This window comes from Oncorhynchus clarkii, unplaced genomic scaffold (genome assembly GCF_045791955.1).
Source record: "Oncorhynchus clarkii lewisi isolate Uvic-CL-2024 unplaced genomic scaffold, UVic_Ocla_1.0 unplaced_contig_9923_pilon_pilon, whole genome shotgun sequence".
Taxonomy (NCBI): domain Eukaryota; kingdom Metazoa; phylum Chordata; class Actinopteri; order Salmoniformes; family Salmonidae; genus Oncorhynchus; species Oncorhynchus clarkii.
Genome location: NW_027259805.1, coordinates 1 through 23,080, shown reverse-complemented (window position 1 = coordinate 23,080; position 23,080 = coordinate 1). Strand labels below are relative to the sequence as shown.

At 44.8% G+C, this 23,080-nt stretch overlaps 34 non-coding genes and 1 pseudogene across 34 annotated transcripts; 33 read left to right on the top strand and 2 right to left on the bottom strand.

Annotated features, from left to right (window-relative positions):
* The first annotated feature begins 223 nt into the window (after positions 1 to 223).
* Positions 224 to 342, top strand: LOC139400900 (5S ribosomal RNA). Its single transcript, XR_011632814.1, has one exon. It is a non-coding gene; the product is annotated as a 5S ribosomal RNA (ribosomal RNA).
* A 253-nt stretch (positions 343 to 595) lies between these two features.
* LOC139400899 (5S ribosomal RNA) lies at positions 596 to 714 on the top strand. Its single transcript, XR_011632813.1, has one exon. It is a non-coding gene; the product is annotated as a 5S ribosomal RNA (ribosomal RNA).
* A 260-nt stretch (positions 715 to 974) lies between these two features.
* Positions 975 to 1,093, top strand: LOC139400898 (5S ribosomal RNA). Its single transcript, XR_011632812.1, has one exon. It is a non-coding gene; the product is annotated as a 5S ribosomal RNA (ribosomal RNA).
* A 177-nt stretch (positions 1,094 to 1,270) lies between these two features.
* On the top strand, positions 1,271 to 1,389 carry LOC139400896 (5S ribosomal RNA). The gene has a single exon (XR_011632811.1). It is a non-coding gene; the product is annotated as a 5S ribosomal RNA (ribosomal RNA).
* A 260-nt stretch (positions 1,390 to 1,649) lies between these two features.
* LOC139400895 (5S ribosomal RNA) lies at positions 1,650 to 1,768 on the top strand. The gene has a single exon (XR_011632810.1). It is a non-coding gene; the product is annotated as a 5S ribosomal RNA (ribosomal RNA).
* Positions 1,769 to 1,945: 177 nt separating this feature from the next.
* LOC139400894 (5S ribosomal RNA) lies at positions 1,946 to 2,064 on the top strand. Its single transcript, XR_011632809.1, has one exon. It is a non-coding gene; the product is annotated as a 5S ribosomal RNA (ribosomal RNA).
* A 177-nt stretch (positions 2,065 to 2,241) lies between these two features.
* LOC139400892 (5S ribosomal RNA) lies at positions 2,242 to 2,360 on the top strand. Its single transcript, XR_011632807.1, has one exon. It is a non-coding gene; the product is annotated as a 5S ribosomal RNA (ribosomal RNA).
* A 268-nt stretch (positions 2,361 to 2,628) lies between these two features.
* Positions 2,629 to 2,747, top strand: LOC139400890 (5S ribosomal RNA). The gene has a single exon (XR_011632806.1). It is a non-coding gene; the product is annotated as a 5S ribosomal RNA (ribosomal RNA).
* Positions 2,748 to 3,007: 260 nt separating this feature from the next.
* On the top strand, positions 3,008 to 3,126 carry LOC139400889 (5S ribosomal RNA). The gene has a single exon (XR_011632805.1). It is a non-coding gene; the product is annotated as a 5S ribosomal RNA (ribosomal RNA).
* Positions 3,127 to 3,303: 177 nt separating this feature from the next.
* Positions 3,304 to 3,422, top strand: LOC139400888 (5S ribosomal RNA). The gene has a single exon (XR_011632804.1). It is a non-coding gene; the product is annotated as a 5S ribosomal RNA (ribosomal RNA).
* A 260-nt stretch (positions 3,423 to 3,682) lies between these two features.
* On the top strand, positions 3,683 to 3,801 carry LOC139400887 (5S ribosomal RNA). Its single transcript, XR_011632803.1, has one exon. It is a non-coding gene; the product is annotated as a 5S ribosomal RNA (ribosomal RNA).
* Positions 3,802 to 3,978: 177 nt separating this feature from the next.
* LOC139400886 (5S ribosomal RNA) lies at positions 3,979 to 4,097 on the top strand. Its single transcript, XR_011632802.1, has one exon. It is a non-coding gene; the product is annotated as a 5S ribosomal RNA (ribosomal RNA).
* Positions 4,098 to 4,357: 260 nt separating this feature from the next.
* Positions 4,358 to 4,476, top strand: LOC139400885 (5S ribosomal RNA). Its single transcript, XR_011632801.1, has one exon. It is a non-coding gene; the product is annotated as a 5S ribosomal RNA (ribosomal RNA).
* Positions 4,477 to 4,736: 260 nt separating this feature from the next.
* On the top strand, positions 4,737 to 4,855 carry LOC139400884 (5S ribosomal RNA). The gene has a single exon (XR_011632800.1). It is a non-coding gene; the product is annotated as a 5S ribosomal RNA (ribosomal RNA).
* A 177-nt stretch (positions 4,856 to 5,032) lies between these two features.
* Positions 5,033 to 5,151, top strand: LOC139400883 (5S ribosomal RNA). The gene has a single exon (XR_011632799.1). It is a non-coding gene; the product is annotated as a 5S ribosomal RNA (ribosomal RNA).
* Positions 5,152 to 5,328: 177 nt separating this feature from the next.
* Positions 5,329 to 5,447, top strand: LOC139400882 (5S ribosomal RNA). Its single transcript, XR_011632798.1, has one exon. It is a non-coding gene; the product is annotated as a 5S ribosomal RNA (ribosomal RNA).
* Positions 5,448 to 5,623: 176 nt separating this feature from the next.
* Positions 5,624 to 5,742, top strand: LOC139400880 (5S ribosomal RNA). The gene has a single exon (XR_011632796.1). It is a non-coding gene; the product is annotated as a 5S ribosomal RNA (ribosomal RNA).
* Positions 5,743 to 6,002: 260 nt separating this feature from the next.
* LOC139400879 (5S ribosomal RNA) lies at positions 6,003 to 6,121 on the top strand. The gene has a single exon (XR_011632795.1). It is a non-coding gene; the product is annotated as a 5S ribosomal RNA (ribosomal RNA).
* Positions 6,122 to 6,298: 177 nt separating this feature from the next.
* On the top strand, positions 6,299 to 6,417 carry LOC139400878 (5S ribosomal RNA). The gene has a single exon (XR_011632794.1). It is a non-coding gene; the product is annotated as a 5S ribosomal RNA (ribosomal RNA).
* A 260-nt stretch (positions 6,418 to 6,677) lies between these two features.
* On the top strand, positions 6,678 to 6,796 carry LOC139400877 (5S ribosomal RNA). The gene has a single exon (XR_011632793.1). It is a non-coding gene; the product is annotated as a 5S ribosomal RNA (ribosomal RNA).
* Positions 6,797 to 6,973: 177 nt separating this feature from the next.
* On the top strand, positions 6,974 to 7,092 carry LOC139400876 (5S ribosomal RNA). Its single transcript, XR_011632792.1, has one exon. It is a non-coding gene; the product is annotated as a 5S ribosomal RNA (ribosomal RNA).
* A 260-nt stretch (positions 7,093 to 7,352) lies between these two features.
* On the top strand, positions 7,353 to 7,471 carry LOC139400875 (5S ribosomal RNA). Its single transcript, XR_011632791.1, has one exon. It is a non-coding gene; the product is annotated as a 5S ribosomal RNA (ribosomal RNA).
* Positions 7,472 to 7,648: 177 nt separating this feature from the next.
* Positions 7,649 to 7,767, top strand: LOC139400874 (5S ribosomal RNA). Its single transcript, XR_011632790.1, has one exon. It is a non-coding gene; the product is annotated as a 5S ribosomal RNA (ribosomal RNA).
* A 258-nt stretch (positions 7,768 to 8,025) lies between these two features.
* LOC139400873 (5S ribosomal RNA) lies at positions 8,026 to 8,144 on the top strand. The gene has a single exon (XR_011632789.1). It is a non-coding gene; the product is annotated as a 5S ribosomal RNA (ribosomal RNA).
* Positions 8,145 to 8,321: 177 nt separating this feature from the next.
* LOC139400872 (5S ribosomal RNA) lies at positions 8,322 to 8,440 on the top strand. Its single transcript, XR_011632788.1, has one exon. It is a non-coding gene; the product is annotated as a 5S ribosomal RNA (ribosomal RNA).
* Positions 8,441 to 8,700: 260 nt separating this feature from the next.
* Positions 8,701 to 8,819, top strand: LOC139400871 (5S ribosomal RNA). The gene has a single exon (XR_011632787.1). It is a non-coding gene; the product is annotated as a 5S ribosomal RNA (ribosomal RNA).
* Positions 8,820 to 9,079: 260 nt separating this feature from the next.
* LOC139400903 (5S ribosomal RNA) lies at positions 9,080 to 9,198 on the top strand. The gene has a single exon (XR_011632817.1). It is a non-coding gene; the product is annotated as a 5S ribosomal RNA (ribosomal RNA).
* A 177-nt stretch (positions 9,199 to 9,375) lies between these two features.
* Positions 9,376 to 9,494, top strand: LOC139400902 (5S ribosomal RNA). The gene has a single exon (XR_011632816.1). It is a non-coding gene; the product is annotated as a 5S ribosomal RNA (ribosomal RNA).
* Positions 9,495 to 9,754: 260 nt separating this feature from the next.
* Positions 9,755 to 9,873, top strand: LOC139400893 (5S ribosomal RNA). The gene has a single exon (XR_011632808.1). It is a non-coding gene; the product is annotated as a 5S ribosomal RNA (ribosomal RNA).
* A 260-nt stretch (positions 9,874 to 10,133) lies between these two features.
* Positions 10,134 to 10,252, top strand: LOC139400901 (5S ribosomal RNA). The gene has a single exon (XR_011632815.1). It is a non-coding gene; the product is annotated as a 5S ribosomal RNA (ribosomal RNA).
* Positions 10,253 to 10,429: 177 nt separating this feature from the next.
* On the top strand, positions 10,430 to 10,548 carry LOC139400881 (5S ribosomal RNA). The gene has a single exon (XR_011632797.1). It is a non-coding gene; the product is annotated as a 5S ribosomal RNA (ribosomal RNA).
* Positions 10,549 to 10,808: 260 nt separating this feature from the next.
* Positions 10,809 to 10,927, top strand: LOC139400869 (5S ribosomal RNA). The gene has a single exon (XR_011632786.1). It is a non-coding gene; the product is annotated as a 5S ribosomal RNA (ribosomal RNA).
* A 6,740-nt stretch (positions 10,928 to 17,667) lies between these two features.
* Positions 17,668 to 17,739, bottom strand: trnaa-cgc (transfer RNA alanine (anticodon CGC)). Its single transcript has one exon. It is a non-coding gene; the product is annotated as a tRNA-Ala (tRNA).
* Positions 17,740 to 19,102: 1,363 nt separating this feature from the next.
* trnaa-cgc (transfer RNA alanine (anticodon CGC)) lies at positions 19,103 to 19,174 on the bottom strand. The gene has a single exon. It is a non-coding gene; the product is annotated as a tRNA-Ala (tRNA).
* Positions 19,175 to 19,548: 374 nt separating this feature from the next.
* On the top strand, positions 19,549 to 22,990 carry LOC139400868 (piggyBac transposable element-derived protein 4-like; annotated as a pseudogene).
* Positions 22,991 to 23,080: the final 90 nt, after the last annotated feature.

Here is a 23,080-nt window from a genome sequence, read left to right as displayed (position 1 = left end):
ACCAATCGCCACAAGGCTGAAATATGTGCCCTCGCTTTGAAATAAGTAAGCAAGGTTAGTTTGTATTTCATCCAACAATCTGTACCACAAATTATGGCTACAGTATATGCAATTTCTTCCACTTTTTGAGTGACACAAAGATGCTTCTCTAAATGGTGAAAATGCAACAGCTGTTAATCAGGCTCACTTTGACTTTACATAGTGCACCAAGAGATAGTTTCTCGCTTACGGCCACACCGGCCTGAGTACGCCTGATCTCGTCCGATCTCGGAAGCTAAGCAGGGTCGGGCCTGGTTAGTACTTGGATGGGAGACCGCCTGGGAATACCAGGTGCTGTAAGCTTTTTGTCACTGCCTTGTGGAATTTCAACTCTTTGTCCGTTTTTTCCCACAAGGCTGAAATATGTGCCCTCGCTTTGAAATAAGTAAGCAAGGTTAGTTTGTATTTCATCCAACAATCTGTACCACAAATTATGGCTACAGTATATGCAATTTCTTCCACTTTTTGAGTGACAGCTTCTCTAAATGGTGAAAATGCAACAGCTGTTAATCAGGCTCACTTTGACTTTACATAGTGCACCAAGAGATAGTTTCTCGCTTACGGCCACACCGGCCTGAGTACGCCTGATCTCGTCCGATCTCGGAAGCTAAGCAGGGTCGGGCCTGGTTAGTACTTGGATGGGAGACCGCCTGGGAATACCAGGTGCTGTAAGCTTTTTGTCACTGCCTTGTGGAATTTCAACTCTTTGTCCGTTTTTTCCCACAAGGCTGAAATATGTGCCCTCGCTTTGAAATAAGTAAGCAAGGTTAGTTTGTATTTCATCCAACAATCTGTACCACAAATTATGGCTACAGTATATGCAATTTCTTCCACTTTTTGAGTGACACAAAGATGCTTCTCTAAATGGTGAAAATGCAACAGCTGTTAATCAGGCTCACTTTGACTTTACATAGTGCACCAAGAGATAGTTTCTCGCTTACGGCCACACCGGCCTGAGTACGCCTGATCTCGTCCGATCTCGGAAGCTAAGCAGGGTCGGGCCTGGTTAGTACTTGGATGGGAGACCGCCTGGGAATACCAGGTGCTGTAAGCTTTTTGTCACTGCCTTGTGGAATTTCAACTCTTTGTCCGTTTTTTCCCACAAGGCTGAAATATGTGCCCTCTCTTTGAAATAAGTAAGCAAGGTTAGTTTGTATTTCATCCAACAATCTGTGCTACAAATTATGGCTACAGTATATGCAATTTCATCCACTTTTTGAGATTGGCTTTCGCTTACGGCCACACCGGCCTGAGTACGCCTGATCTCGTCCGATCTCGGAAGCTAAGCAGGGTCGGGCCTGGTTAGTACTTGGATGGGAGACCGCCTGGGAATACCAGGTGCTGTAAGCTTTTTGTCACTGCCTTGTGGAATTTCAACTCTTTGTCCGTTTTTTCCCACAAGGCTGAAATATGTGCCCTCGCTTTGAAATAAGTAAGCAAGGTTAGTTTGTATTTCATCCAACAATCTGTACCACAAATTATGGCTACAGTATATGCAATTTCTTCCACTTTTTGAGTGACACAAAGATGCTTCTCTAAATGGTGAAAATGCAACAGCTGTTAATCAGGCTCACTTTGACTTTACATAGTGCACCAAGAGATAGTTTCTCGCTTACGGCCACACCGGCCTGAGTACGCCTGATCTCGTCCGATCTCGGAAGCTAAGCAGGGTCGGGCCTGGTTAGTACTTGGATGGGAGACCGCCTGGGAATACCAGGTGCTGTAAGCTTTTTGTCACTGCCTTGTGGAATTTCAACTCTTTGTCCGTTTTTTCCCACAAGGCTGAAATATGTGCCCTCTCTTTGAAATAAGTAAGCAAGGTTAGTTTGTATTTCATCCAACAATCTGTGCTACAAATTATGGCTACAGTATATGCAATTTCATCCACTTTTTGAGATTGGCTTTCGCTTACGGCCACACCGGCCTGAGTACGCCTGATCTCGTCCGATCTCGGAAGCTAAGCAGGGTCGGGCCTGGTTAGTACTTGGATGGGAGACCGCCTGGGAATACCAGGTGCTGTAAGCTTTTTGTCACTGCCTTGTGGAATTTCAACTCTTTGTCCGTTTTTTCCCACAAGGCTGAAATATGTGCCCTCTCTTTGAAATAAGTAAGCAAGGTTAGTTTGTATTTCATCCAACAATCTGTGCTACAAATTATGGCTACAGTATATGCAATTTCATCCACTTTTTGAGATTGGCTTTCGCTTACGGCCACACCGGCCTGAGTACGCCTGATCTCGTCCGATCTCGGAAGCTAAGCAGGGTCGGGCCTGGTTAGTACTTGGATGGGAGACCGCCTGGGAATACCAGGTGCTGTAAGCTTTTTGTCACTGCCTTGTGGAATTTCAACTCTTTGTCCGTTTTTTCCCACAAGGCTGAAATATGTGCCCTCGCTTTGAAATAAGTAAGCAAGGTTAGTTTGTATTTCATCCAACAATCTGTACCACAAATTATGGCTACAGTATATGCAATTTCTTTTGAGTGACCACTTTTTGAGTGACACAAAGATGCTTCTCTAAATGGTGAAAATGCAACAGCTGTTAATCAGGCTCACTTTGACTTTACATAGTGCACCAAGAGATAGTTTCTCGCTTACGGCCACACCGGCCTGAGTACGCCTGATCTCGTCCGATCTCGGAAGCTAAGCAGGGTCGGGCCTGGTTAGTACTTGGATGGGAGACCGCCTGGGAATACCAGGTGCTGTAAGCTTTTTGTCACTGCCTTGTGGAATTTCAACTCTTTGTCCGTTTTTTCCCACAAGGCTGAAATATGTGCCCTCGCTTTGAAATAAGTAAGCAAGGTTAGTTTGTATTTCATCCAACAATCTGTACCACAAATTATGGCTACAGTATATGCAATTTCTTCCACTTTTTGAGTGACACAAAGATGCTTCTCTAAATGGTGAAAATGCAACAGCTGTTAATCAGGCTCACTTTGACTTTACATAGTGCACCAAGAGATAGTTTCTCGCTTACGGCCACACCGGCCTGAGTACGCCTGATCTCGTCCGATCTCGGAAGCTAAGCAGGGTCGGGCCTGGTTAGTACTTGGATGGGAGACCGCCTGGGAATACCAGGTGCTGTAAGCTTTTTGTCACTGCCTTGTGGAATTTCAACTCTTTGTCCGTTTTTTCCCACAAGGCTGAAATATGTGCCCTCTCTTTGAAATAAGTAAGCAAGGTTAGTTTGTATTTCATCCAACAATCTGTGCTACAAATTATGGCTACAGTATATGCAATTTCATCCACTTTTTGAGATTGGCTTTCGCTTACGGCCACACCGGCCTGAGTACGCCTGATCTCGTCCGATCTCGGAAGCTAAGCAGGGTCGGGCCTGGTTAGTACTTGGATGGGAGACCGCCTGGGAATACCAGGTGCTGTAAGCTTTTTGTCACTGCCTTGTGGAATTTCAACTCTTTGTCCGTTTTTTCCCACAAGGCTGAAATATGTGCCCTCGCTTTGAAATAAGTAAGCAAGGTTAGTTTGTATTTCATCCAACAATCTGTACCACAAATTATGGCTACAGTATATGCAATTTCTTCCACTTTTTGAGTGACACAAAGATGCTTCTCTAAATGGTGAAAATGCAACAGCTGTTAATCAGGCTCACTTTGACTTTACATAGTGCACCAAGAGATAGTTTCTCGCTTACGGCCACACCGGCCTGAGTACGCCTGATCTCGTCCGATCTCGGAAGCTAAGCAGGGTCGGGCCTGGTTAGTACTTGGATGGGAGACCGCCTGGGAATACCAGGTGCTGTAAGCTTTTTGTCACTGCCTTGTGGAATTTCAACTCTTTGTCCGTTTTTTCCCACAAGGCTGAAATATGTGCCCTCTCTTTGAAATAAGTAAGCAAGGTTAGTTTGTATTTCATCCAACAATCTGTGCTACAAATTATGGCTACAGTATATGCAATTTCATCCACTTTTTGAGATTGGCTTTCGCTTACGGCCACACCGGCCTGAGTACGCCTGATCTCGTCCGATCTCGGAAGCTAAGCAGGGTCGGGCCTGGTTAGTACTTGGATGGGAGACCGCCTGGGAATACCAGGTGCTGTAAGCTTTTTGTCACTGCCTTGTGGAATTTCAACTCTTTGTCCGTTTTTTCCCACAAGGCTGAAATATGTGCCCTCGCTTTGAAATAAGTAAGCAAGGTTAGTTTGTATTTCATCCAACAATCTGTACCACAAATTATGGCTACAGTATATGCAATTTCTTCCACTTTTTGAGTGACACAAAGATGCTTCTCTAAATGGTGAAAATGCAACAGCTGTTAATCAGGCTCACTTTGACTTTACATAGTGCACCAAGAGATAGTTTCTCGCTTACGGCCACACCGGCCTGAGTACGCCTGATCTCGTCCGATCTCGGAAGCTAAGCAGGGTCGGGCCTGGTTAGTACTTGGATGGGAGACCGCCTGGGAATACCAGGTGCTGTAAGCTTTTTGTCACTGCCTTGTGGAATTTCAACTCTTTGTCCGTTTTTTCCCACAAGGCTGAAATATGTGCCCTCGCTTTGAAATAAGTAAGCAAGGTTAGTTTGTATTTCATCCAACAATCTGTACCACAAATTATGGCTACAGTATATGCAATTTCTTCCACTTTTTGAGTGACACAAAGATGCTTCTCTAAATGGTGAAAATGCAACAGCTGTTAATCAGGCTCACTTTGACTTTACATAGTGCACCAAGAGATAGTTTCTCGCTTACGGCCACACCGGCCTGAGTACGCCTGATCTCGTCCGATCTCGGAAGCTAAGCAGGGTCGGGCCTGGTTAGTACTTGGATGGGAGACCGCCTGGGAATACCAGGTGCTGTAAGCTTTTTGTCACTGCCTTGTGGAATTTCAACTCTTTGTCCGTTTTTTCCCACAAGGCTGAAATATGTGCCCTCTCTTTGAAATAAGTAAGCAAGGTTAGTTTGTATTTCATCCAACAATCTGTGCTACAAATTATGGCTACAGTATATGCAATTTCATCCACTTTTTGAGATTGGCTTTCGCTTACGGCCACACCGGCCTGAGTACGCCTGATCTCGTCCGATCTCGGAAGCTAAGCAGGGTCGGGCCTGGTTAGTACTTGGATGGGAGACCGCCTGGGAATACCAGGTGCTGTAAGCTTTTTGTCACTGCCTTGTGGAATTTCAACTCTTTGTCCGTTTTTTCCCACAAGGCTGAAATATGTGCCCTCGCTTTGAAATAAGTAAGCAAGGTTAGTTTGTATTTCATCCAACAATCTGTGCTACAAATTATGGCTACAGTATATGCAATTTCATCCACTTTTTGAGATTGGCTTTCGCTTACGGCCACACCGGCCTGAGTACGCCTGATCTCGTCCGATCTCGGAAGCTAAGCAGGGTCGGGCCTGGTTAGTACTTGGATGGGAGACCGCCTGGGAATACCAGGTGCTGTAAGCTTTTTGTCACTGCCTTGTGGAATTTCAACTCTTTGTCCGTTTTTTCCCACAAGGCTGAAATATGTGCCTCTCTTTGAAATAAGTAAGCAAGGTTAGTTTGTATTTCATCCAACAATCTGTGCTACAAATTATGGCTACAGTATATGCAATTTCATCCACTTTTTGAGATTGGCTTTCGCTTACGGCCACACCGGCCTGAGTACGCCTGATCTCGTCCGATCTCGGAAGCTAAGCAGGGTCGGGCCTGGTTAGTACTTGGATGGGAGACCGCCTGGGAATACCAGGTGCTGTAAGCTTTTTGTCACTGCCTTGTGGAATTTCAACTCTTTGTCCGTTTTTTCCCACAAGGCTGAAATATGTGCCCTCGCTTTGAAATAAGTAAGCAAGGTTAGTTTGTATTTCATCCAACAATCTGTACCACAAATTATGGCTACAGTATATGCAATTTCTTCCACTTTTTGAGTGACACAAAGATGCTTCTCTAAATGGTGAAAATGCAACAGCTGTTAATCAGGCTCACTTTGACTTTACATAGTGCACCAAGAGATAGTTTCTCGCTTACGGCCACACCGGCCTGAGTACGCCTGATCTCGTCCGATCTCGGAAGCTAAGCAGGGTCGGGCCTGGTTAGTACTTGGATGGGAGACCGCCTGGGAATACCAGGTGCTGTAAGCTTTTTGTCACTGCCTTGTGGAATTTCAACTCTTTGTCCGTTTTTTCCCACAAGGCTGAAATATGTGCCCTCTCTTTGAAATAAGTAAGCAAGGTTAGTTTGTATTTCATCCAACAATCTGTGCTACAAATTATGGCTACAGTATATGCAATTTCATCCACTTTTTGAGATTGGCTTTCGCTTACGGCCACACCGGCCTGAGTACGCCTGATCTCGTCCGATCTCGGAAGCTAAGCAGGGTCGGGCCTGGTTAGTACTTGGATGGGAGACCGCCTGGGAATACCAGGTGCTGTAAGCTTTTTGTCACTGCCTTGTGGAATTTCAACTCTTTGTCCGTTTTTTCCCACAAGGCTGAAATATGTGCCCTCGCTTTGAAATAAGTAAGCAAGGTTAGTTTGTATTTCATCCAACAATCTGTACCACAAATTATGGCTACAGTATATGCAATTTCTTCCACTTTTTGAGTGACACAAAGATGCTTCTCTAAATGGTGAAAATGCAACAGCTGTTAATCAGGCTCACTTTGACTTTACATAGTGCACCAAGAGATAGTTTCTCGCTTACGGCCACACCGGCCTGAGTACGCCTGATCTCGTCCGATCTCGGAAGCTAAGCAGGGTCGGGCCTGGTTAGTACTTGGATGGGAGACCGCCTGGGAATACCAGGTGCTGTAAGCTTTTTGTCACTGCCTTGTGGAATTTCAACTCTTTGTCCGTTTTTTCCCACAAGGCTGAAATATGTGCCCTCTCTTTGAAATAAGTAAGCAAGGTTAGTTTGTATTTCATCCAACAATCTGTGCTACAAATTATGGCTACAGTATATGCAATTTCATCCACTTTTTGAGATTGGCTTTCGCTTACGGCCACACCGGCCTGAGTACGCCTGATCTCGTCCGATCTCGGAAGCTAAGCAGGGTCGGGCCTGGTTAGTACTTGGATGGGAGACCGCCTGGGAATACCAGGTGCTGTAAGCTTTTTGTCACTGCCTTGTGGAATTTCAACTCTTTGTCCGTTTTTTCCCACAAGGCTGAAATATGTGCCCTCGCTTTGAAATAAGTAAGCAAGGTTAGTTTGTATTTCATCCAACAATCTGTACCACAAATTATGGCTACAGTATATGCAATTTCTTCCACTTTTTGAGTGACACAAAGATGCTTCTCTAAATGGTGAAAATGCAACAGCTGTTAATCAGGCTCACTTTGACTTTACATAGTGCACCAAGAGATAGTTTCTCGCTTACGGCCACACCGGCCTGAGTACGCCTGATCTCGTCCGATCTCGGAAGCTAAGCAGGGTCGGGCCTGGTTAGTACTTGGATGGGAGACCGCCTGGGAATACCAGGTGCTGTAAGCTTTTTGTCACTGCCTTGTGGAATTTCAACTCTTTGTCCGTTTTTTCCCACAAGGCTGAAATATGTGCCCTCGCTTTGAAATAAGTAAGCAAGGTTAGTTTGTATTTCATCCAACAATCTGTGCTACAAATTATGGCTACAGTATATGCAATTTCATCCACTTTTTGAGATTGGCTTTCGCTTACGGCCACACCGGCCTGAGTACGCCTGATCTCGTCCGATCTCGGAAGCTAAGCAGGGTCGGGCCTGGTTAGTACTTGGATGGGAGACCGCCTGGGAATACCAGGTGCTGTAAGCTTTTTGTCACTGCCTTGTGGAATTTCAACTCTTTGTCCGTTTTTTCCCACAAGGCTGAAATATGTGCCCTCGCTTTGAAATAAGTAAGCAAGGTTAGTTTGTATTTCATCCAACAATCTGTACCACAAATTATGGCTACAGTATATGCAATTTCTTCCACTTTTTGAGTGACACAAAGATGCTTCTCTAAATGGTGAAAATGCAACAGCTGTTAATCAGGCTCACTTTGACTTTACATTGCACCAAGAGATAGTTTCTCGCTTACGGCCACACCGGCCTGAGTACGCCTGATCTCGTCCGATCTCGGAAGCTAAGCAGGGTCGGGCCTGGTTAGTACTTGGATGGGAGACCGCCTGGGAATACCAGGTGCTGTAAGCTTTTTGTCACTGCCTTGTGGAATTTCAACTCTTTGTCCGTTTTTTCCCACAAGGCTGAAATATGTGCCCTCTCTTTGAAATAAGTAAGCAAGGTTAGTTTGTATTTCATCCAACAATCTGTGCTACAAATTATGGCTACAGTATATGCAATTTCATCCACTTTTTGAGATTGGCTTTCGCTTACGGCCACACCGGCCTGAGTACGCCTGATCTCGTCCGATCTCGGAAGCTAAGCAGGGTCGGGCCTGGTTAGTACTTGGATGGGAGACCGCCTGGGAATACCAGGTGCTGTAAGCTTTTTGTCACTGCCTTGTGGAATTTCAACTCTTTGTCCGTTTTTTCCCACAAGGCTGAAATATGTGCCCTCGCTTTGAAATAAGTAAGCAAGGTTAGTTTGTATTTCATCCAACAATCTGTACCACAAATTATGGCTACAGTATATGCAATTTCTTCCACTTTTTGAGTGACACAAAGATGCTTCTCTAAATGGTGAAAATGCAACAGCTGTTAATCAGGCTCACTTTGACTTTACATAGTGCACCAAGAGATAGTTTCTCGCTTACGGCCACACCGGCCTGAGTACGCCTGATCTCGTCCGATCTCGGAAGCTAAGCAGGGTCGGGCCTGGTTAGTACTTGGATGGGAGACCGCCTGGGAATACCAGGTGCTGTAAGCTTTTTGCCACTGCCTTGTGGAATTTCAACTCTTTGTCCGTTTTTTCCCACAAGGCTGAAATATGTGCCCTCGCTTTGAAATAAGTAAGCAAGGTTAGTTTGTATTTCATCCAACAATCTGTACCACAAATTATGGCTACAGTATATGCAATTTCTTCCACTTTTTGAGTGACACAAAGATGCTTCTCTAAATGGTGAAAATGCAACAGCTGTTAATCAGGCTCACTTTGACTTTACATAGTGCACCAAGAGATAGTTTCTCGCTTACGGCCACACCGGCCTGAGTACGCCTGATCTCGTCCGATCTCGGAAGCTAAGCAGGGTCGGGCCTGGTTAGTACTTGGATGGGAGACCGCCTGGGAATACCAGGTGCTGTAAGCTTTTTGTCACTGCCTTGTGGAATTTCAACTCTTTGTCCGTTTTTTCCCACAAGGCTGAAATATGTGCCCTCTCTTTGAAATAAGTAAGCAAGGTTAGTTTGTATTTCATCCAACAATCTGTGCTACAAATTATGGCTACAGTATATGCAATTTCATCCACTTTTTGAGATTGGCTTTCGCTTACGGCCACACCGGCCTGAGTACGCCTGATCTCGTCCGATCTCGGAAGCTAAGCAGGGTCGGGCCTGGTTAGTACTTGGATGGGAGACCGCCTGGGAATACCAGGTGCTGTAAGCTTTTTGTCACTGCCTTGTGGAATTTCAACTCTTTGTCCGTTTTTTCCCACAAGGCTGAAATATGTGCCCTCGCTTTGAAATAAGTAAGCAAGGTTAGTTTGTATTTCATCCAACAATCTGTACCACAAATTATGGCTACAGTATATGCAATTTCTTCCACTTTTTGAGTGACACAAAGATGCTTCTCTAAATGGTGAAAATGCAACAGCTGTTAATCAGGCTCACTTTGACTTTACATAGTGCACCAAGAGATAGTTTCTCGCTTACGGCCACACCGGCCTGAGTACGCCTGATCTCGTCCGATCTCGGAAGCTAAGCAGGGTCGGGCCTGGTTAGTACTTGGATGGGAGACCGCCTGGGAATACCAGGTGCTGTAAGCTTTTTGCCACTGCCTTGTGGAATTTCAACTCTTTGTCCGTTTTTTCCCACAAGGCTGAAATATGTGCCCTCGCTTTGAAATAAGTAAGCAAGGTTAGTTTGTATTTCATCCAACAATCTGTACCACAAATTATGGCTACAGTATATGCAATTTCTTCCACTTTTTGAGTGACACAAAGATGCTTCTCTAAATGGTGAAAATGCAACAGCTGTTAATCAGGCTCACTTTGACTTTACATAGTGCACCAAGAGATAGTTTCTCGCTTACGGCCACACCGGCCTGAGTACGCCTGATCTCGTCCGATCTCGGAAGCTAAGCAGGGTCGGGCTTGGTTAGTACTTGGATGGGAGACCGCCTGGGAATACCAGGTGCTGTAAGCTTTTTGTCACTGCCTTGTGGAATTTCAACTCTTTGTCCGTTTTTTCCCACAAGGCTGAAATATGTGCCCTCTCTTTGAAATAAGTAAGCAAGGTTAGTTTGTATTTCATCCAACAATCTGTGCTACAAATTATGGCTACAGTATATGCAATTTCATCCACTTTTTGAGATTGGCTTTCGCTTACGGCCACACCGGCCTGAGTACGCCTGATCTCGTCCGATCTCGGAAGCTAAGCAGGGTCGGGCCTGGTTAGTACTTGGATGGGAGACCGCCTGGGAATACCAGGTGCTGTAAGCTTTTTGTCACTGCCTTGTGGAATTTCAACTCTTTGTCCGTTTTTTCCCACAAGGCTGAAATATGTGCCCTCGCTTTGAAATAAGTAAGCAAGGTTAGTTTGTATTTCATCCAACAATCTGTACCACAAATTATGGCTACAGTATATGCAATTTCTTCCACTTTTTGAGTGACACAAAGATGCTTCTCTAAATGGTGAAAATGCAACAGCTGTTAATCAGGCTCACTTTGACTTTACATAGTGCACCAAGAGATAGTTTCTCGCTTACGGCCACACCGGCCTGAGTACGCCTGATCTCGTCCGATCTCGGAAGCTAAGCAGGGTCGGGCCTGGTTAGTACTTGGATGGGAGACCGCCTGGGAATACCAGGTGCTGTAAGCTTTTTGTCACTGCCTTGTGGAATTTCAACTCTTTGTCCGTTTTTTCCCACAAGGCTGAAATATGAGCAAGGTTAGTTTGTATTTCATCCAACAATCTGTACCACAAATTATGGCTACAGTATATGCAATTTCATCCACTTTTTGAGATTGCCTTATAGTCCTATTTTAAACCGTCCATAAAGCACTCAGGGCCGGCCCTGAGAGAGAGAGAAAAAAGCGGGGAAAAAAAATAAATAAAAAATAATAATAATAATACCTTCCATAAATAATTCGGACCGGCCCCCATTGAAAAAGGTCCGTAGTAGGGTGCGCCATAACCGGACATGAATATATGGAACACCGCTAAGCGCATTGAGAACCGTCATTTGGGTTACCAGATGCACGTTTTCAATCACCAGGTGCACGGAGGATTAATAACAATCTGCATCCATCGCCAAATCTTAAAGTGTCTATAAAGCACTCAGGACGGCCCTGACAGAGACAGGGCCGTAGTAGGGTACTCCCCTAGCGGGCTATATCAATAGAATCACGGGTAAAAGTATTTAAAACCGTTTTAAAAATTGTGGGTTACCAGATGCACATTTTCAATCACCAGGTGCACGGAGGAAAATGACCATCTGCATCCATAGTCCTATTTTAAACCGTCCATAAAGCACTCAGGGCCGGCCCTGAGAGAGAGAGAGAAAAAGCGGGGAAAAAAAATAAATAAAAAATAATAATAATAATACCTTCCATAAATAATTTGGACCGGCCCCCATTGAAAAAGGTCCGTAGTAGGGTGCGCCATAACCGGACATGAATATATGGAACACCGCTAAGCGCATTGAGAACCGTCATTTGGGTTACCAGATGCACGTTTTCAATCACCAGGTGCACGGAGGATTAATAACAATCTGCATCCATCGCCAAATCTTAAAGTGTCTATAAAGCACTAAGGACGGCCCCGACCGAGACAGGGCCGTAGTGGGGTGCTCCCATAGCGGGGAATAATGACAGGAGTACCTTAAAATTCATTTTGAACCATATTTAATATTTTGGGTTACCAGATGCACGTTTTCAATCACCAGTTGCACGCAGGATTAATTGCAATCTGCATCCATCGTGATTTTTTAAAGTGTCTATAAAGCACTCAATGACGGCCCTGACAGAGACAGGGCCGTAGTAGGGTACTCCCCTAGCGGGCTATATCAATAGAATGACGGGTAAAAGTATTTAAAACCGTTTTAAAAATTGTGGGTTACCAGATGCACATTTTCAATCACCAGGTGCACGGAGGAAAATGACCATCTGCATCCATAGTCCTATTTTAAACCGTCCATAAAGCACTCAGGGCCGGCCCTGAGAGAGAGAGAGAAAAAGCGGGGAAAAAAAATAAATAAAAAATAATAATAATAATACCTTCCATAAATAATTTGGACCGGCCCCCATTGAAAAAGGTCCGTAGTAGGGTGCGCCATAACCGGACATGAATATATGGAACACCGCTAAGCGCATTGAGAACCGTCATTTGGGTTACCAGATGCACGTTTTCAATCACCAGGTGCACGGAGGATTAATAACAATCTGCATCCATCGCCAAATCTTAAAGTGTCTATAAAGCACTAAGGACGGCCCCGACCGAGACAGGGCCGTAGTGGGGTGCTCCCATAGCGGGGAATAATGACAGGAGTACCTTAAAATTCATTTTGAACCATATTTAATATTTTGGGTTACCAGATGCACGTTTTCAATCACCAGTTGCACGCAGGATTAATTGCAATCTGCATCCATCGTGATTTTTTAAAGTGTCTATAAAGCACTCAATGACGGCCCTGACAGAGACAGGGCCGTAGTAGGGTACTCCCCTAGCGGGCTATATCAATAGAATGACGGGTAAAAGTTTTTAAAACCGTTTTATAATTTTTGGGTTACCAGATGCACGTTTCAATCACCAGGTGCACGGAGGAAAATGACAATCTGCATCCATAGTCATATTTTAAACCGTCCATAAAGCACTCAGGGCCGGCCCTGAGAGAGAGAGAAAAAGAGGGGGGAAAAAAAATAAAAAATTAATACCTTCCATACCTTAAGGGAACATTTCGGCATTTCGTGTATGATCGGTGAAAAAGTCCATATTGCAAATGTACGGTCCCTTACTAGACGTCCGAAATCGTTTGTAAAATTCGCGGTCGGCGTCGGGCCGTGCGGTAGGGCCAGACCTACCGGGAAGTCATCAAATGAACTTTGTCGGACATTCGGTTTCTGTTTTATAAAATAAACAAGTTTTTGACCGTTTTTCCGCTATCCCGGAACTTCCCACAAGAGGGCATACGGAATCATATGGCAATTTGGCAAAACATCACGAATCACGACGGGGCCTTATCTCGAAAACGGAAAATATTTCGAAGCCGAAACTTGGTGAGCGTAGGTTTGGCATAATGGGCAGTTGGCCCCGAACAAGATGGCGTCTAGGCCTCGACGGTTTTTGAGTTATGGCCATTTTTCTGGGATTAAAGGTCCTAAATGGAAATAGAGAAATTATTTTTCCACTTCAGGTCAAAGTCAAGGAGCCTCCGGTGTCAATAAAAAAAGAACCAGCCATTTATCTATCGTCATTTAAGAGAAACGGAACAATGACAACTTGGTGATGGTCACAAGTAGGCGGTTTTTTTTTCCAACGGTTACAGATCCAGTTGCAGGGTGTTCATACGAATCTTTTTAAAGTGTGCTGCGGAGCTCTGCGAGATTTCTGTGATTTTCTATGATTTTCTGAAATAACACACACATACTAAACCCTCCGTAAATAACTCAGTTCTTAACGTAAAGACTTAAAACTCAGGATTATGTAAAAGCATACCCCAATGAGGATATGTGGTGACTTATAGCTTCCTGTGCCAACCGGAAGTGCCATAATTGGTGTCTCAGGGGCTGTTTCGAGGGGTTAAAATGTCTGATCTTTCCAAAACTAAATCAGTCATTTTTCCCCAAAAAAATCAAAGGAAAAAAAAATCACACTAAAACACAACTTGGATGGAGGGACGTATTGGGGTGCGTAGAGACAGACAGTGGCTGCAATAGTTAGCTTTGTTGGAGCTAAAAAAGAACCGTCAGACCTAGAGTTCCGAAACTTTAGAAACCTGTTCTAGACCTCCGGTCGATGGTGCGTGGTGAGTTACGTGGCTCTAGACGGTTCTCGGACCGAGAAACAGCCTCGTACATTTGCAATACCTTCAATTCATTTTGACCATTACAAAAATGACGACGTTTAGAAAAGTCTCAGAGACGCAAGGCTAGGTGCATTGAAACCGGCTCGGCCCATAGAGAGGGACCCCAACGTTTCTGTCCGATAGCTCGTTCAAGGACCCCGTAGCAAAGCATGGAAAAAAGTGGATTTTCAGCACCAATTAGGGTTTTTCTCGGACACCAAATGACCTATCGAGCCGAAACTTGGGATTCGGGGTCGCCTCAGCTAGGCCAACACATAACATAAGAAATGGACCCGCAGCTAGAACGTAACTACGTGTTTTATGTTTTTTTTATGGTTTGAACCGAAGGCGTTGTGAATTTTGGGCCAGCTCTGAAGTATGTAATAGTTGGCTACTAAACGAGTTGGAAAAAGTGGGTTTGGTGTCAGTTTGTATCAGTTTGGTGTCAGAATTATATCTAATTGACTGATGGACTCTTGTCCACTTGACTCTTGTACATTTGCAATATGTTTAAACAGTGAGGTACCATCACCAAAAGCGACATTCTGAAATCTACCCTAACGAGCGATTGAGATGAACCAGAATCACTGCAAAGCCATCCCGAGTTCATCGGGCCAGTCAATTTCACATTCCTGCAGGATTTTTATAGCATGACCAATTCGTGATGGTACCTGCCCATTGAAACATATTGCAAATGCACAGGGACTTTGAAAAAGTAAGGAAACATAAACAAAACAATTTTTTGGGGGGGTTACCAGTTGCACATTTCAGATCACCAGTTGCACATTTCAGATCACCAGTTGCACATTTCAGATCACCAGTTGCACGGAGGAAAATCGTTACTTTTGACTTTGACTTTTGACTTCCTATGACATCATATTGCAAATGGACAAAACATATGCCTTATGCACAAGTAAAACAAAAAAAAAATATGATAATACAAGTTGACAAAGGTATAGTTTGAGCAAAGTATAGTTTGAATTTTGAGCATGACAAATTTGTGATGGTACCTGCCCATTAAAACATATTGCAAATGCACAGTGACTTTGAAAAAGTAAGGAAACATAAACAAATGGACATAATGAAATCATCATTTTTTTTTCTTCCGGTTACCAGTTGCACGCGCATTTGCAATATGATTCTATAGTGAAAAAACATCACCAAATGGACATGATGAAATCAACACAACGAGTGATGGAAATGAACAACTATCACTGCCCGGCCGTCCCGAGTTCATCAGTTCAGTCAATTTTGGCCCCCAAAAAAATTGACTTTTGACTTTGACTTTTGACTTCCTATGAAATCATATTGCAAATGGACAAATCATGTTCCTTATGCACAAGTAAAAAAATAATAATTATGATAATAACATTTTACAAAAGTATATTCATACACTTCTTACACATGATTAATTGTCTTAAAATCGAAACAATTTCGAAAAACGGTCCAGAAAGCACTTTTTTTAGTTTTTAAAGTTTAAAAAAAAAATCAAATTTCGACTTTTGACATCCTATGAAATCATATTGCAAATGGACAAAACATATGCCTTATGCACAAGTAAAAATAAATAAAAAATTATGATAATAAAAGACGACGAAGTATGTTGATACAGTTCTTATACATGTGTAATTGACACAAAATTCGAAAGAATTTTGAAAAACGGTCCAGAAAGCACTTTTTTAAGGGTGTGTGAAGTTTTTTATAAAATTTTGACATTTTTGACTTTTGACTTCCTATGAAATCATATTCCAAATGGAGAAAACATATGCCTTATGCACAAGTAAAAAAAAAAAAAAAAAAATGATAATAAAGTATGACTAAAGTATGTTGATAAAGTTCTTATACATGTGTAATTGACACAAAAATTGAAAGAATTTTGAAAAACGGTCCAGAAAGCACTTTTTTAAGGATGTGTGAAGTTTTTTACCAAATTTTGACATTTTTGACTTTTGACTTCCTATGAAATCATATTCCAAATGGAGAAAACATATGCCTTATGCACAAGTAAAAAAAAATAAAAAATGATAATAAAGTATGACTAAAGTATGTTGATAAAGTTCTTATACATGTGTAATTGACACAAAAATTGAAAGAATTTTGAAAAACGGTCCAGAAAGCACTTTTTTAAGGGTGTGTGAAGTTTTTTACCAAATTTTGACATTTTTGACTTTTGACTTCCTATGAAATCATATTCCAAATGGAGAAAACATATGCCTTATGCACAAGTAAAATAAAAAAAAAAATGATAATAAAGTATGACTAAAGTATGTTGATAAAGTTCTTATACATGTGTAATTGACACAAAAATTGAAAGAATTTGAAAAACGGTCCAGAAAGCACTTTTTTAAGGATGTGTGAAGTTTTTTACCAAATTTTGACATTTTTGACTTTTGACTTCCTATGAAATCATATTCCAAATGGAGAAAACATGTGCCTTATGCACAAGTAAAAAAAAAAAAAAATGATAATAAAGTATGACTAAAGTATGTTGATAAAGTTCTTATACATGTGTAATTGACACAAAAATTGAAAGAATTTTGAAAAACGGTCCAGAAAGCACTTTTTTAAGGATGTGTGAAGTTTTTTACCAAATTTTGACATTTTTGACTTCCTATGAAATCATATTGCAAATGGACAAAACATATGCCTTATGCGCATGTAATTAAATTTAAAAAAATATGATAAAAAAATTGGACAAAAGTATATTCATACAGCTCTTACACATGTGTAATTGACAAAAAAATCGAAAGAATTTCGAAAAAAGGCCCAGAAAGCACTTTTTTAAGGGGTGAAAAGTTTTTGAAAAAAATATCCTTTTTTTCAAAATTTTGCTTTTGGATGTTGACTTGGGTTGCATTTCCAATATGAAAAACCCAGGTGGAGCGCACTCGCCCCCTGTTGGATTTTTGAAGTGTTACAATTGGCAATTGCCATATGGCATTTGCCATATACTTTGCACGAATCAACGCCGCTTTGGGTGGTATTGGACATCGTGTATATGGTTTGTCCAATGCCAATATCTTGCCATTAATTTTTGTACAATTCTGGAAAGTAGTAGTTGTGTAATGTGAATTTGGCACACAAATAACATCTCTGTTTCCTGTGAGAATTTTAACATTCTGAAAAGTAGGAGTTGTGTAATGTGAATTTGGCACACAAATACTCAGTGGAGAACCTTGGGATTGAACCAAGGACCTCATACTAAAATAGCATGCACTCCCCCTCTGAGCTTCGATCCCATTTTATTTGCAGATAAAATGCAATATTAATACAATGTACTTTTTATATACACCACTCCATTGAAGCTACAATGAAATGATAGCAGCAATTCTAAATACAAGCAAGTATGGACAGTCATCTAACCCATGAACTTCAGTTTTTGAAAATGATGCAATTGAAGTTGGCAACCATGCCACTTCTGTTCCATAAATGTACGAACAGGGATTGAACACATGTTCTTCAGATTACAAAAGCAAATTATTTAGCACATCTCTGTTTCCTGCTGAAAATTTCAACATTCTGGAAAGTAGGAGATGGGCCATTGCAAAAATTATAATGGAGAAGCGGGGGATTGAACCCAGGACCTCATACATGCGAAGCATGCGCTCTACCACTGAGCTACATCCCCTTTCTGGGAAATAAAAAAATGTTTTTTTTTTATTTTTAATTTCACCTATAATTAACCAGGTAAGCTAGTTGAGAACAAGTTTTCATATTCAAATGCGACCTGGCCAAGATAAAGCAAAGCAGCGCAACACAAACAACAACACAGAGTTACAGATGGAATAAACAAGCGTACAGTCAATAACACAATAGAAGAAAGTCTATATACAGTGCGTGCAAATGGAGGTAAGGCAATAAATAGGCCATAGTAGCGAAGTATTTACAATTTAGCAAATTAACACTGGAGTGATAGATGAGCAGATGATGATGTGCAAGTAGAAATACTGGTGTGCAAAGAGCAGAAAGTATATTAAAACAATATGGGGATGAGGTAGGTAGATTGGGTGGGCTATTTACAGATGGGCTTTGTACAGCTGCAGCGATCAGTTAGCTGCTCAGATTGCCGATGTTTAAAGTTAGCAGTGTTGCCAACACCTCAGTAAGGAAAGTAGCTATTGGCTGTCCTAAAAGTCGCTAGAAGTTGCTAAATGATGTCATCACCTAATTTGCATAATTGTCAATGTGCATGTAATTGTGATGGACACTGTAGGAGTGAGGAATAACATTGTGGAAGAGACAAAAGGTGAGTAAAATGAAAATGTCTGCAAGTATTCAGAGGGGTTTGAATACTTGCTAAATACAGCGACTAAGTCGCTAAGTTGGCAACACTGAAAGTTAGTGAGGGAAATATGTCTCCAGCTTCAGCGATTTTTGCAATTCGTTCCAGTCATTGTCAGCAGAGAACTGGAAGGAAAGGCGGCCAAAGGAGGTGTTGGCTTTGGGGATGACCAGTGAGATATACCTGCTGGAGCGCGTGCTACGGGTGGGTGTTGTTATCGTGACCAGTGAGCTGAGATAAGGCGGAGCTTTACCTAGCATAGACTAAAAAGATGATCTGGAACCAGTGGGTCTGGCGACGAATATGTAGCGAGGGCCAGCCGACTAGAGCATACAGGTCGTAGTGGCCTGTATGCTCTAGTCGGCTGGCCCTCGCTACAATTCAATACAAAGCTTGAACCCAGGATTGAACCCATGTGCTTCAGTTTACAAAAACAGATGACTTAGCACATCTATTTCCTTCTTAAAATGTCAACATTGTGGAAAGTAGAGTTGTGCAAAAGCTAATTTCACAACTAAATATACTCATCAGAGAATTTGGGGATTAACTTCAGAGCGCATGCATTTCAAGTATTAGCTCTACCGTAGAGGCACATCCCCTTACTATATAATAGCTAAATGATGTCATCACTTATTTAGCACATCTCTGTTTCCTGCTGAGAATTTCAACATTCTGGAAAGTAGGAGATGGGCCATTGCAAAAATTTTAATGGAGAAGCTGGGGATTGAACCCAGGACCTCATACATGCGAAGCATGCGCTCTACCACTGAGCTACATCCCCTTTCTGTGAAATAAAAAAATGTTTTTTTTTTATTTTTAATTTCACCTATAATTAACCAGGTAAGCTAGTTGAGAACAAGTTTTCATATTCAACTGCGACCTGGCCAAGATAAAGCAAAGCAGCACAACACAAATAACAACACAGAGTTACAGATGGAATAAACAAGCGTACAGTCAATAACACAATAGAAGAAAGTCTATATACAGTGCGTGCAAATGGAGGTAAGGCAATAAATAGGCCATAGTAGCGAAGTATTTACAATTTAGCAAATTAACACTGGAGTGATAGATGAGCAGATGATGATGTGCAAGTAGAAATACTGGTGTGCAAAGAGCAGAAAGTATATTAACCCTCGTGTTGTCTCGGCGGGTCAGAGTGACCCCGGGCAGGGTTACGAGTTGATCCCCCGTGTCTGTGTGGGTCAGAGTGACCCCGGGCAGGGTTACGAGTTGATCACCCGTGTCTGTGTGGGTCAGAGAGACCCTGGCAGCCTTAGCAAGGTGTATGTTGTAACTCTCCTACCCCTGTCTGGGCCGGGTCATAGTGACCCAACACTACCACCTGGTGGATACTAGTCAAACAGCAAGGTGGGCGGGATCATAGTGACGTCAGAGTGACCCCGGGCAGAGTTACGAGTTGATTCCCCGTGTCTGTGTGGGTCAGAGTGACCCTGGCAGCCTTATCAAGGTGTATGTCGTAACCCTCCTACCACTGTCTGGGCTGGGTCATAGTGACCCAACACTACCATCTGGTGGACACTAGTCAAAGGTCCTGCCCCAGAATTGACACCCGCCACATTCCGGGCAAGGGCCCTGTGTGCGAAGTCCCGTACTGCCCCCCGTACTGCCCTTGGGCCCCTTGTGAGTTTGGGTATTGATTCTAAAAACGCCCCCCTGCTACACTGCCTTCCTTTGGTTGTGGAAATTGTGCCTTTTGGGTATGGTTGTTGTTACAATACCCTACCCCTGTCTGGGCCGGGTCATAGTGACCCCGGCCAGCGTTACGAGTTGATTCCCCCCCTGTCTGTGTGGGTCAGAGTGACCCCGGCAGCGTTAGCAAGGTTTATGTTGTAACCCTCCTACCACTGTCTGGTCTGGGTCAGAGTAACCCTGGCCCTGTGTTACAAGTTGTTCCCCTGTGTCTGGGCCGGGTCAGAGTGACCCTGGCACCACTTGTCCACAAGAACTCAGTGCAAGACCTCGTTGCAATCACACGGGGAGGCCTGCCAAGCGTACCGGACGGGCCGAAGGGTCCGAAGGAGCAGACAGGGCCGACCGCGCGCCTCGTCCGTTCGCGTGCCTCGTCCCATTCACGTGGCCACTGTAAGGCCGCCGTAGAGAGGCTACTAATATTGTCAGGAAGAAGAAGAAGGAAGAAGAAGAAGAAGAAGAAGAAGAAGAAGAAGAAGAAGAAGAAGACGAGCGTGAGCCCTCCGCCTACGACTGTAAGCCGGCCGTACAGAGGCTACTAATATTGTCAGGAAGAAGAAGGAGAAGAAGAAGGAAGAAGAAGAAGAAGCAGAAGAAGATGAGGACTATGATGAGGACGATGATGAGGAGGAATACGACCCCGCCGAGCGCGAGCCCTCCGCCTACGACGCCTGGCAGTCCTTGTTTGAGCGCGGCTCAGGTCCTGGAACAGATATCCTCCAGTGTCGACCAAGAAGACGAGGAAGACTACATGGAATCCGAAGAGGAGGACGTTTCGGAAGATGAAGACGGTGAGGAATACAACCCCGAGCGTGATGCGGACGACGACGACGACGACGACTCGGCCTCACGGTCGTGCTCCTCTTCGGAGGAAGAGCGAGAGGGAGAGCGAGAGGGAGACACGGCCGCTGCCCGAGAGCGAGACACAGCCAGAGAGCCAGAGCGAGACAGAGAGGACGCGGCGGCAGCCGCCCGAGCCCAAAGGGAGACGTTGCTGTCAAAGAACGGCAAAATCAAATGGTCCTCCGTGGCCTATCGCGGCCCGGACCGGCCCCGCGCCATCCGCCGCCCCGGCTCCGTCGTGACGCCGCGTCGCGAGCGCTCGACATCGAGTCCGCCTTCCGGCTGTTTGTCACACCGGCGATAGAAAGGATCATTGTGGACATGACAAATCTGCAGGGGGTGAGAAAATACGGCGACGGCTGGCGACCCATGGACTCCACCGACCTGCGCGCCTACGTAGGGCTGCTGATCCTAGCCGGCGTCTACAGGTCCCGAGGCGAGGCCGCGGCCAGCCTGTGGGACGCCGAGAGCGGCAGGACCGTGTTCCGCGCCACCATGCCGCTCAAGGTGTTTCACAAGTACTCGAGGCTGCTGCGATTCGACGATCGCCAGTCGAGACCCGCCAGACTCGCCACCGACAGACTGGCGGCCATAAGAGAGGTATGGGACCTGTGGGAGGAGCGGCTGCCGGCCCTCTACAACCCGGGGCCCGACCTGACGGTGGACGAACAACTGGTCCCGTTCAGAGGTACCGTCTATGTATCTGTGTATGTGCGTGTAGCATAGAGAGGTAGCACTAGTAGCGTGGGCAGTAGTAGCAATGGGCAGTAGTAGCAATCCGCAGTAGTAGCAATGGGCAGTAGTAAGCGGCGGCGGCGGCGGCGGCGGCTCCGTGCTTCTACACCTACATCGCTTGCTGTTTGGGGTTTTAGGCTGGGTTTCTGTACAGCACTTTTGAGATATCAGCTGATGTACGAAGGGCTATATAAATAAATTTGATTTGATTTGTGTAACATAAACGCAGTGTCCCCGCTTTAACGATGACGCTGCTAATCTCCTCTCCCCTCCCTTCTCCCCACCGAAAGGACGCTGTCCTTTCCGACAGTACATTCCCAGCAAGCCGGCCAAATACGGCATCAAGTCGTGGGTGGCCTGCGACGCCAAGTCCAGCTACGCTTGGAAGATGCAAGTCTACACCGGCAAGGCGGCCGGCGGAGGCCCCGAGAAGAACCAGGGCGCCCGCGTCGTCCTCGATCTGACCGAGGGACTGCCGGGCGGTCACAACGTCACGTGTGACAATTTCTTCACCTCCTACGAACTGGGCCAGCGGCTCCTCGAGAGGAACCTCACCATGGTGGGCACGGTGAGAAAGAACAAGGCCGAGCTCCCGCCCGCGCTGCTCCAGTCAAAGGGCAGACAGGTCCTGTCCTCCAGGTTCGCCTTCACGCCCACCGCCACTCTAGTGTCCTACCTGGCAAAGAGAAATAAGAACGTGCTACTTCTGAGCACGCTGCACGCGGAGCCCGACGTTAGCGATCGCCGCGACCGGAAGCCGGCCCTCATCCTAGACTACAACTGCAACAAGGGCGGCGTGGACAACCTAGACAAGGTGGTCGGGACCTACAGCTGCAGACGGATGACCGCCCGCTGGCCCCTGGTCATCTTCCACAACATCCTCGACGTGTCCTCCTACAACGCCTTTGTCATATGGCGAGATATCAAGCCCGACTGGATGCCTGGGAAGAGGAACAAGAGGAGGGTGTTCCTGGAGCAGCTCGGAAAGGCACTCGTGAAGCCCTTGATACAAAGAAGGCAGCGGCTCCCCCGCACCCAAGCCGCGTCCGCACTTGTCAAAGTCCTACAGAGTGCCACCGCCGAGGCTCGTCCGCCAGCCCGGGAGCAAGCCGCTGCCCCGGCCGCCGCCGCCCCAGCCGCCCCGCCGGTGGCGAGTAAGAGGAAGAGGTGTCAGCTCTGCCCACCCAAGAAGGACGCCAAGACCTACACCGCGTGCTGCAGGTGTAAGAAATACATCTGCAAAGGCTGTTCACACGCATACTGTCAAACTTGTGCCCACTGGGCCTTTAGCCAAGACGGGACAGGGTGACCCGGGGGGGACACTGTGTGCTAGGCATAATAGGAGGACAACGGGAGGGATAATTATTATGTAACAACAACCATACCCAAAAGCCACAAT